Raw genomic sequence first — 9,624 nt, 5'->3', positions numbered from 1 at the left:
ATTTCTTAGTTTTGCACACAAAGTGCCCATATAGAAATTTGTAACTTATTATGAATTTCTTAGTTTTGCACACAAAGTGCCCATACGAAAATTCATAAACTTATTATGAATTTCTTAGTTTTGCACACAAAGTTCCCATACGGAAATTCATAAACTTATTATGAATTTCTTAGTTTTGCACACAAAGAGTCCATACAGAAATTCATAAACTTATTATGAATTTTTTAGTTTTGCACACATAGTGTCATTCGATAATCACCATATATATATTAAGCAACATGCATCTATGACTATCATAATATATAAGTACATAATAAATGCACTCACCTAGCTTGCCTCACTATTATATCCAAAATGAAAATTGATTACTCAGCTACTTTACATTTACCTTTCGTTTTGCTTGACTTGGGAGCTTGATTTCGATCTACTCAAGCATCCATCAAAGACACATACAATATCAAATGTTAGTATATTCCCTAACATTTATGCTTAAACAATACTTAAAAGTACTATTATTAAATTTTCTATAACAATCTCAGCCTATCTAAAATTTTGGCTCAATAGTATCTATACCCCTACCATGGTATCGATAATTCTATATTAAGATACCGATACTCCCTTTCAGTATCGATACTATTTCTACATTCTGGATCCATGGTATCGATATCTATCTCTTAGTACCGATACTTTTATACTATGGTACCGATACTCAATACAATATCGATACTATTTCTGCATTCTATAATCAATGGTATCGATTCATTCCTCATAGTATCAATACCGACCTCAGTATCATACTAATTGCATCAATATTGATATTGTTCAGCTGATTTCTTCCAATTTAAGCCTGTAATATTACTTATCCCTTATTTTTACATACATTTGGTCAATTTCCCTTATTTTTACCTTCAACAATACTATCAAACTCTTCATTACTTATCCCAACTAACTTTCCTTCATTTAGCTACTTATAATATCTACAATCTCCAAAGAACATTTCAATCCAAGAATCATACCATTTTTCTAACATGTTTTTACACTCATCCAATGCTTCTAATCTCTTAATTACTTTATTGACAAGTCAAATATACTAGTAAACATCAATAAAAACTCATATCTTGACATATCATTAAAAAACCCATTTTCCTAAATTTCAAATATTTCATCCATCTCTTAGTTTAAATCCTCTTTGACCTTTCCTTAAGCCTCTATAATACTCAATGATTCAAAAACCAACAAAAAATGAAAGGAAAAGCTAGCCAAATGAAACATTATCTTTGGCTATGAGGAGAGCTCTTCCACGAGAAAGAAGAATAAAAGATATGGCTTTTGGTTGACTTACTTCCCCCTTTTTTCTTTACTTTAATACCTTGCTAAAAATAAATTTTAAATTCATTTCTCTTTAAAGGACCAAAATGCCCTCTTTATTAATTTATTATTACAAATTAGTCTAAAACACTATTCTAAATCATTTTATCATCTTTTATCAATTATTCAAATAAATCCTCACATTTTAAATATTTTGAATAAAGTTCCTGATCTGATTTTTGGGGCATTACAATTCTCTCCTTAAGAAAATTCATCATCGAATTTAAAGAAGTAACTGAAACGAATAGGTGTGAAAATTGTTTCCTCATATCCTTCTCTCTTTCCCAAGTAGTTTATTCTACTTTATGATTCTTCCATAACACTTTAACTAACATAATACTCTTGTTACACAATTCCTTGTTTTCCTTTTCCAAGATCTGAACTGGTTATTCCTCATAAGTTAAATCTGGTCGGATTTCTATCTCTTCATGAGTGATAGCATGGGATGGATCTGATTTATACATTTTAAGCATCGATACGTGAAAACCATTGTGAATCTTGTCCATATCCGGAGGCAAAGCTAATTGATAAGCTACGAGTCCGACCCTTTTTAAGATCTCATAAGGTCCAATGAATCTCGGACTCAGCTTTCCTTTACGCCCAAGTCTCACAACTTTTTTCCAAGGCGACACTTTTAGAAATACCTTGTCTCCCAGTTGAAATTCAATTTCTTTTCTTTTTAAATCTACATAAGATTTTTGGTGATCAGAGGCTATCTTTAAATTACTCTGGATAATTTTCACTTTTTCCTCCATTTCTTTCATCAAATCCGGGTCAACTAGGTCTCAATCTTTTAGTTCAAACCAATTTAATGGTGTTCTGCACTTTCTCCCATACAAAGCTTCATACGGGGCCATCTTAATACATGATTGATAACTATTGTTATACACAAATTCCGCTAAAGGCAAATACCTTTCCCATGGTCCTTTAAAATCAATCACACAAGCCCTTAGCATATCCTCTAGTATATGTATAGCTCGTTCTGATTGTCCATCTATCTGTGGATGAAAAGTTGTACTAAAGTTTAATCTAGTACCCAATACGTCATGTAAAGACTTTCAAAATCTTGAAGTAAACCTTGGGTCTCGATTAGATATTATTGATATAGGCACTCCATGAAGTCTAACTATCTCTTTTATATATATCTTTGTATACTTATCCATCGAGTAATCTACTCGATCTGGAATGAAATGGGCCGTTTTAGTCAATCTGTCCACAATTATCCATATTGAGTTCTTTTTACCTGATGTCAAAGGTAGCCCCAAAACAAAATCATGATAACTCGCTCCTACTTTCACTCAGGAATGGATATCAATTGAAGCAATCCAGAAGGCACTTGATGTTCAACTTTTACTTGCTGACATGTCAAACATTTAGCAACAAACTCTGATATAACTCTTTCATACCAAGCCACCAATAACGCTCTTTAAATCGTGATACATTTTATTCCTACTTGGATGCATCGTCAAAGGGCTATAATGTGCCTCGCAAAGAATATCTTTCTTCATTTCATCATTATCGGGAATGCAAAGTCTTCCATGGTAATATAAACATCCATCGACTCTCATTTAGAAGTCTTTGGCCTCTTCTTTTCTGACTTGTGTCATTCTCACCAAGCATTTCACATCTCGACCTTGCAACTCTCTTACTCGATCCAAAAGCATCGACTTTAACTTAAGTTCAGCAATCAAGACACCATCCTCCATTAAAGACATATGCACATCCAAAACCCATTAAGTTGTAAAAGTCTTTCGACTGAGCGCATCAGCTACCACATTTGCCTTTTCGAGATGATAATCAATAACCAAATCATAATCTTTTAAGAGCTCAATCCATCTTCTCTATCTCAAATTTAGCTCTTTCTGAGTTAGCAAGTACTTTACACTCTTGTGATCCGTGTAAACATGGCAATGCTCACTGTACAGGTAATGGCACCAAAATTTCAAAGCAAACACTACTACTACCAATTCCAAATCATGTGTCATGTAATTTCTCTCATCATTCTTCAGCTGTCTTAAAGCATAAGCCACAACTTTCCCTTCTTGTATCAGTATACATCCCAGTCCATTATAGGATGCATCACTGAAAACAACATACTCTTTACCTGACTCAGGTTACACAAGCATTGGGGCCTATGTTACTATTCTCTTTAGCATTTCAAAGCTTTCTTGGAATTTTCCCATCCAAACAAAAGGCACATCCTTACGTAACATATTAGTTAGTGACAAATCTAACATTGATAAGTTCTTCACGAACCGCCTATAATAACCAGCAAGCCCCAAGAAACTTCAAACTTTCGTAATATTCTTTGGGGGTTGCCAATCCACTATGGCTTGAATCTTTTTGGGATCTACTCTTATGCCTTCCGTAGAGACTATATCACCAAGGAAAGCAATCTCAACTAACCAAAATTCGCATTTGGTCAGTTTCACATACACCTTCTTTTCACGAAGTATCTGAAGAACCACTCGAAGATGAGCATTATGCTCATCTCTTGACTTGGAGTACACCAGTATATCATCTTTAAATACCACCATAATTTGATCCAAATAAGGTTGGAATACTTTGTTCATTAAGTTCATAAATGCTTCCGGAGCGTTAGTTAATCCAAATGGCATTACCACGAATTCGTAGTGTCTGTACCGAGTCCGAAAAGCTATCTTCGAAATATCATCTTTCTCGATCTTTAACTGATGGTACCCCGACCTCATGTCTATCTTAGAGAACACTGTTGCTCCCTCTAGTTGATCAAATAGGTTATCAATCCTCGGAAGAGCATACTTTTCTTTATTGTTACTTTATTTAATTGACGATATTCAATACATAACCGCATAAACCCGTTATTCTTTTTCACAAATAGCACATGTGCCCCCAAGGAGAAACACTGGGTCGGATAAATCCTTTATCAAGTAGCTCTTGCAACTGTGCTTTTAATCCCCTTAACTTAGTTGGAGCCATTCGATACGGAGCCATAGAAACATGATCGGTACCTGGGTAAACCTCAATCTAGAATTCTACTTCATGATTTAGAGGTAAACCCGGTAATTCTTCCGGAAAAAACTTCAGGAAACTCCTTAATTGTTGGAATATCGTTTATCATTTAATATCACTTCTGACACTCGAGTGTATATCACATTAGCTAGAAAAGCTACGCATCCCGTTGACATCATTTTCTTTGCTGTTATGGTTGATATCACATTGGATGGTGATTTTACTTTATCACCTATCACTACCATTTCGAAGCCTTTCGAATCCTTTAAGAATAATCACTTTCGGCAATAATCTACCCATCTATGATGTGGAGACAACCAATCCATGCCCAAAATGATTTCAAACTCGTCGAAGGGTAACTCCATCAAGTTTACCGAGAACACAACCCCTTGAATCTTAATCGGACATTTTCTACATACCCGTGTTACCTTGCACTATGACCCATAGGGTTTACCGCTATCATTTCACTAGAAATTGGTTCAAAAGGAATTCCTCTAATTATAACCAACTTTGTACTAATATAAGAATATGTAGAACCAGGGTCTACTAGAACAAAGACAGGCTCATCAAAAAGATGGAATGTACCTGTTATGATCTCCGGATCATCCCGATCCTCACTGGTCTTTATATTATAAATTCGGGCCATTCCCCGAGTCTCTTATTGCTAGTTAGCCTCAGATTGACCGACTAATCTTCCTTTACTTCTACTTGGTGTTTCTAATGATCTCTTAGTTTGTGCTGATCTATCTCTAGATTTCTTTAGACCATTTCGAGCATAGTGATTAGATTCACCATAATGAAAACAAGCACCAGAGATCAATCTACATACTACCCGGTATGATCTGTCGCGTGTCTGACATAGAGGTCTCTCTCCAAAAGCTCTACCCGAGCTAGCAGTAAAAGAATGTGACTGTATAGTTTTCTGTGAAACTGCAGTAGAATCAGCTCTGTCAATATATCGAGAACTCAAGCCCTTGCTTCTCTTAGTATGAAGTGTATATGAAGACATTCTAATCCTTTTTCCTGTCTACATACTCTGCTCCGCTACTAGAGTCTCCTCTTGAGCTCTTTAAATAACCTTAGCTCGATTTATAACTTCTTGCAGGTTAGGAAAGTTTAAGGCCAACATCATCTCTTTCAACTTAGGCCTCAGACCCTCAATAAATCAATCACTTTGAACTTTATCATTAGGAACTACCTCAGTAGCATAGCGACGAAGCTTGTTATATTCAGCCTCATACTAATACACTGCTCAATAGCCTTATTTCAAATTAAGAAATTTTAATAGTATTGACCTCATAAATTGCTCCCCAATGTACTTTTTCTTGAACTCATCTTAAAAGAATTGCCAGTTCACTTGTTCAGGTGATGCATACATCGTCGTATTTGACCACCACACCCGAGTTGAACCTCAGAGTAACGATACAGCTTCACCCAACTTTTCATGATTAGAGCACTGAAGACTTTCCAACATCACCATAACATCGTTTAATAAAGTGCCCATACGGAAATTTATAAACTTATTATTAATTTCTTAGATTTACACACAAAGTGCCCATACGAAAATTCATAACTTATTATGAATTTCTTAGTTTTGCACACAAAGTGCCCATATGAAAATTCATAAACTTATTATGAATTTCTTAGTTTTGCACACAAAGTGCCCATATGAAAATTCATAAACTTATTATGAATTTCTTAGTTTTGTACACAAAGTGCCCATACAGAAATTCATAAACTTATTATGAATTTCTTAGTTTTACACACAAAGTGCCCATACGGAAATTCATAAACTTATTATGAATTTCTTAGTTTTGCAAATAGTGCCATTCGGTAATCACCGTACTTATATTAAGCAACATGCATCTATGACTATCATAATATATAAGTACATAATAAATGCAATCACCTGGCTTGCCTCACTATTATATCCAAAATGCAAATCTGATTACTCAACTACTTTAAATTTGCCTTTCGTTTTTCTTGACTAGGGAGCTTGATTTCGATCTACTCAAGCATCCATCAAAGACATGTACAATATCAAATGTTAGTATATTCCCTAACATTTATACTTAAACAATAATTAAAAGTACTATTATTAAATTTTCTATAACAATCTTAGTTTATCTTAAAATTTCTGACTCAATAGTATCGATACCCTACCATGGTATCGATACTTCTATACTGTGGTATCGATACTCCCTTTCAGTATCGATATCATTTCTACATTCTGGATCCATGGTATGGGTATCTGTCTCTTAGTGTCGATACTTCTATACTACGGTACCGATACTCTAATACGATATCGATACCATTTCTACATTCAGTAATCAATAGTATCGATACCTTCCTCATAGTATTGATACCTACCTCGGTATCGATACAAATTGCATCAGTATCAATATTGTTCATCTGATTTCTTCCAATTTAAGCCTATATTATTGGTACTGTTATTCCATTACCGATACCCTTACCTAGATTTTCCATTTTTAGCCCGATATTTACCCACATTTGGCCAATTTCCCTTATTTTTACCTCCAAAAATACTATCAAACTCTTCATTACTTATAACAACTAAATTTCCTTCATTTAGCTACTTATAATATCTACAATCTCCAAAGAACATTTCAATCCAAGAATCATACCACTTTTTCTAACATGTTTTTACACCCATCCAATGCTTCTAATATCTTATTTACTTCATTGACAAGTCAAATATTCTAGTAAACATCAATAAAAACACATATCTTAACATATCATTCAAAAACCCATTTTCCTAAATTCAAATATTTCATCAATCTCTTAGTTTAAATCCTCTTTGACCCATCCTTAAGCCTCTATAATACTCAATAATTCAAAAACCAACCAAAAACGAAAGGAAAAGCTAGCCAAATGAAACCTTACCTTTGGCTATGGAGGAGAGCTCTTCCACGGAAAGAAGAGGAAAAGAGATGGCTTTTGGTTGACTTATTTCCCCTTTTTTCTTTACTTTAATACCTTACTAAAAATAAATTTTAAATTCATTTCTCTTTAAAGGACCAAAATGCCTTATTTATTATCTATTATTACAAATTAGTCTAAAACACTATTTCAAATCATTTTCTCATCTTTTATCATTTATTCAAATAAATCTTACCTTTTTTAAATCTTTTCAATAAAGTCCCTGATCTGATTTTTAGGGCATTACAATGGTCAATCCCTAAATCAATATAACCTTAATTTAGGGTAAAATATCAATAAATTTACTTGCAAATTTTATCGTAATAATTGCAAGGGATATTTTAGGAAGCTTGACTGGTGCAATATTTCTGAACGGCGGTATTCGTCAGAGTGGAAGAGTTCTCTTCTGCCTTTTGGGTTTAGGGTTTTCGATTACAAGTATGGAGGGGCGGATCGATTTTTTTTCTTTTAATTAATGAAGAAAAAATGTGTTACCAGTTTGTTTATAGGTTAATAGTAATGAAACCGATAAAAAAATGTTAACTTAATTAGTTAATATCCTAATATCAATAATTGTGTTGAAAGTATCGGTGTTTTCATACTGGACCGAAAGTATCGATACATATACAAAAAGTATTGAAAATTTATGTTTACGTATTTTTTCATTAAACTGATATATTTTTACCACTTACATTGTAAATTTACCTATTACTTTAAAGTAATCGGTTTCGAAGTTGTAAGAATCGATACTTTTTATACGTGTGTCGATACTTTCTGTATGCATCTCGTTTGGGAAGCATACTGGACCAAAAGTATCGATAGATATACAAAAGTATCTAAACTTTATGTTTACATATTTTGTCACTAAATTGGTATATTTTTACCGCTTACATTATAAATTTACCTATTACTTTAAAGTAATTGTTTTGAAGTTATAAGAATCGATACTTTCGATACGTGTATCAATACTTTCTGCGTGCATCTCATTTGGGAAGCATATTAGACCAAAAGTATCGATACATATACAAAAAGTATCGAAACTTTATGTTTACACATTTTTCATTAAATCGGTATATTTTTACCTCTTATATTGTAAATTGAGAAAATAACTTCAGTGACCGAAAATGCCTTATAATATACGATTTTAACCAACTTTTTTTGGATTTACCTATTACTTTAAAGTAATCGGTTTCGAAGTTGTAAGAATTGATACTTTTGATATGTGTATCGATACTTTCTGGGTTAATCTCTTTTGGGAAGTATACTAGACCAAAAGTATCAATACATATACAAAAAGTATCAAAACTTTATGTTTACGCATTTTATCATTAAACATGTATATTTTTACCTCTTACATTGTAAATTTACCTATTACTTTAAAGTAATCAATTTCAAAGTTGTAAGAATCGATACTTTTGATGCACGTATCGATACTTTATAGGTGCATCTCATTTGGGAAGCATACTGGACCAAAAATATCGAAACTTTATGTTTATGCATTTTTTCATTAAACCAATATATTTTTACCTCTTACATTGTAAATTTACCTATTACTTTAAAGTAATAAATGTTGAATTTAGTACTTATTAATTGTATAGACCTAAATATTTCCTAAGAAATAAATGTTGTATCCACCCTTCAACTACCACATCCTAATATAATTGAAAGCACCACTGAAGCATGTTGTTTTATGAACCTCTACTTACTTACATCTACTCCTGTTGGGACCACTGAACTTTCCTAAATGAATCAAACTTTTGTCATACTTTTGAACCATTAGTTATGGATCATACTGCATCAGACAATGTTAAACCAACCGAGGAATGTCATGAATTACTTATTGTTGATGAATCTGAAAGATTGGTTGGTCAGCTCTTCTCTTCACATGAGGAAGCTTGGGACTTTTACAAGGAATACACATAAATTCATGGTTTTAGTGCACGTCGAGGAATAACACACCTTGATAACGAAGGGAATGTGAAGACACAAGAATTTTATTGTTCAAAAGAAGAGTTTCGAGTATCCGAAGTCAATATTGTTGATCGTCAACGTGCTAATACGCCAGTCACAAGAACCAGATGCAAGGTAAAATTCTTGATTATAGTAACAAATACAAACGGTCAATTGGTTCTAAGTAAGTCTTTTCAAGAACATAATCATGCATTGTGCACAACTGATATGACACCATTTATGTGTTTAAATAGAGTTGTGAGTAAGGATGATGTGGATGAGGCAATATCATTGAAAGACGTCGGTGTTCGGACATAACAAGTAATGAATCATTTAACGCATTAGGCAGGGGGTTATCATAATGTTGGATTTACG

The sequence above is a fragment of the Hibiscus syriacus genome, unplaced genomic scaffold, assembly GCF_006381635.1.
Source record: "Hibiscus syriacus cultivar Baekdansim isolate YM2019G1 unplaced genomic scaffold, ASM638163v2 tig00110945_pilon, whole genome shotgun sequence".
Classification (NCBI taxonomy): domain Eukaryota; kingdom Viridiplantae; phylum Streptophyta; class Magnoliopsida; order Malvales; family Malvaceae; genus Hibiscus; species Hibiscus syriacus.
Note: the sequence above shows the minus strand (reverse complement) of the source record.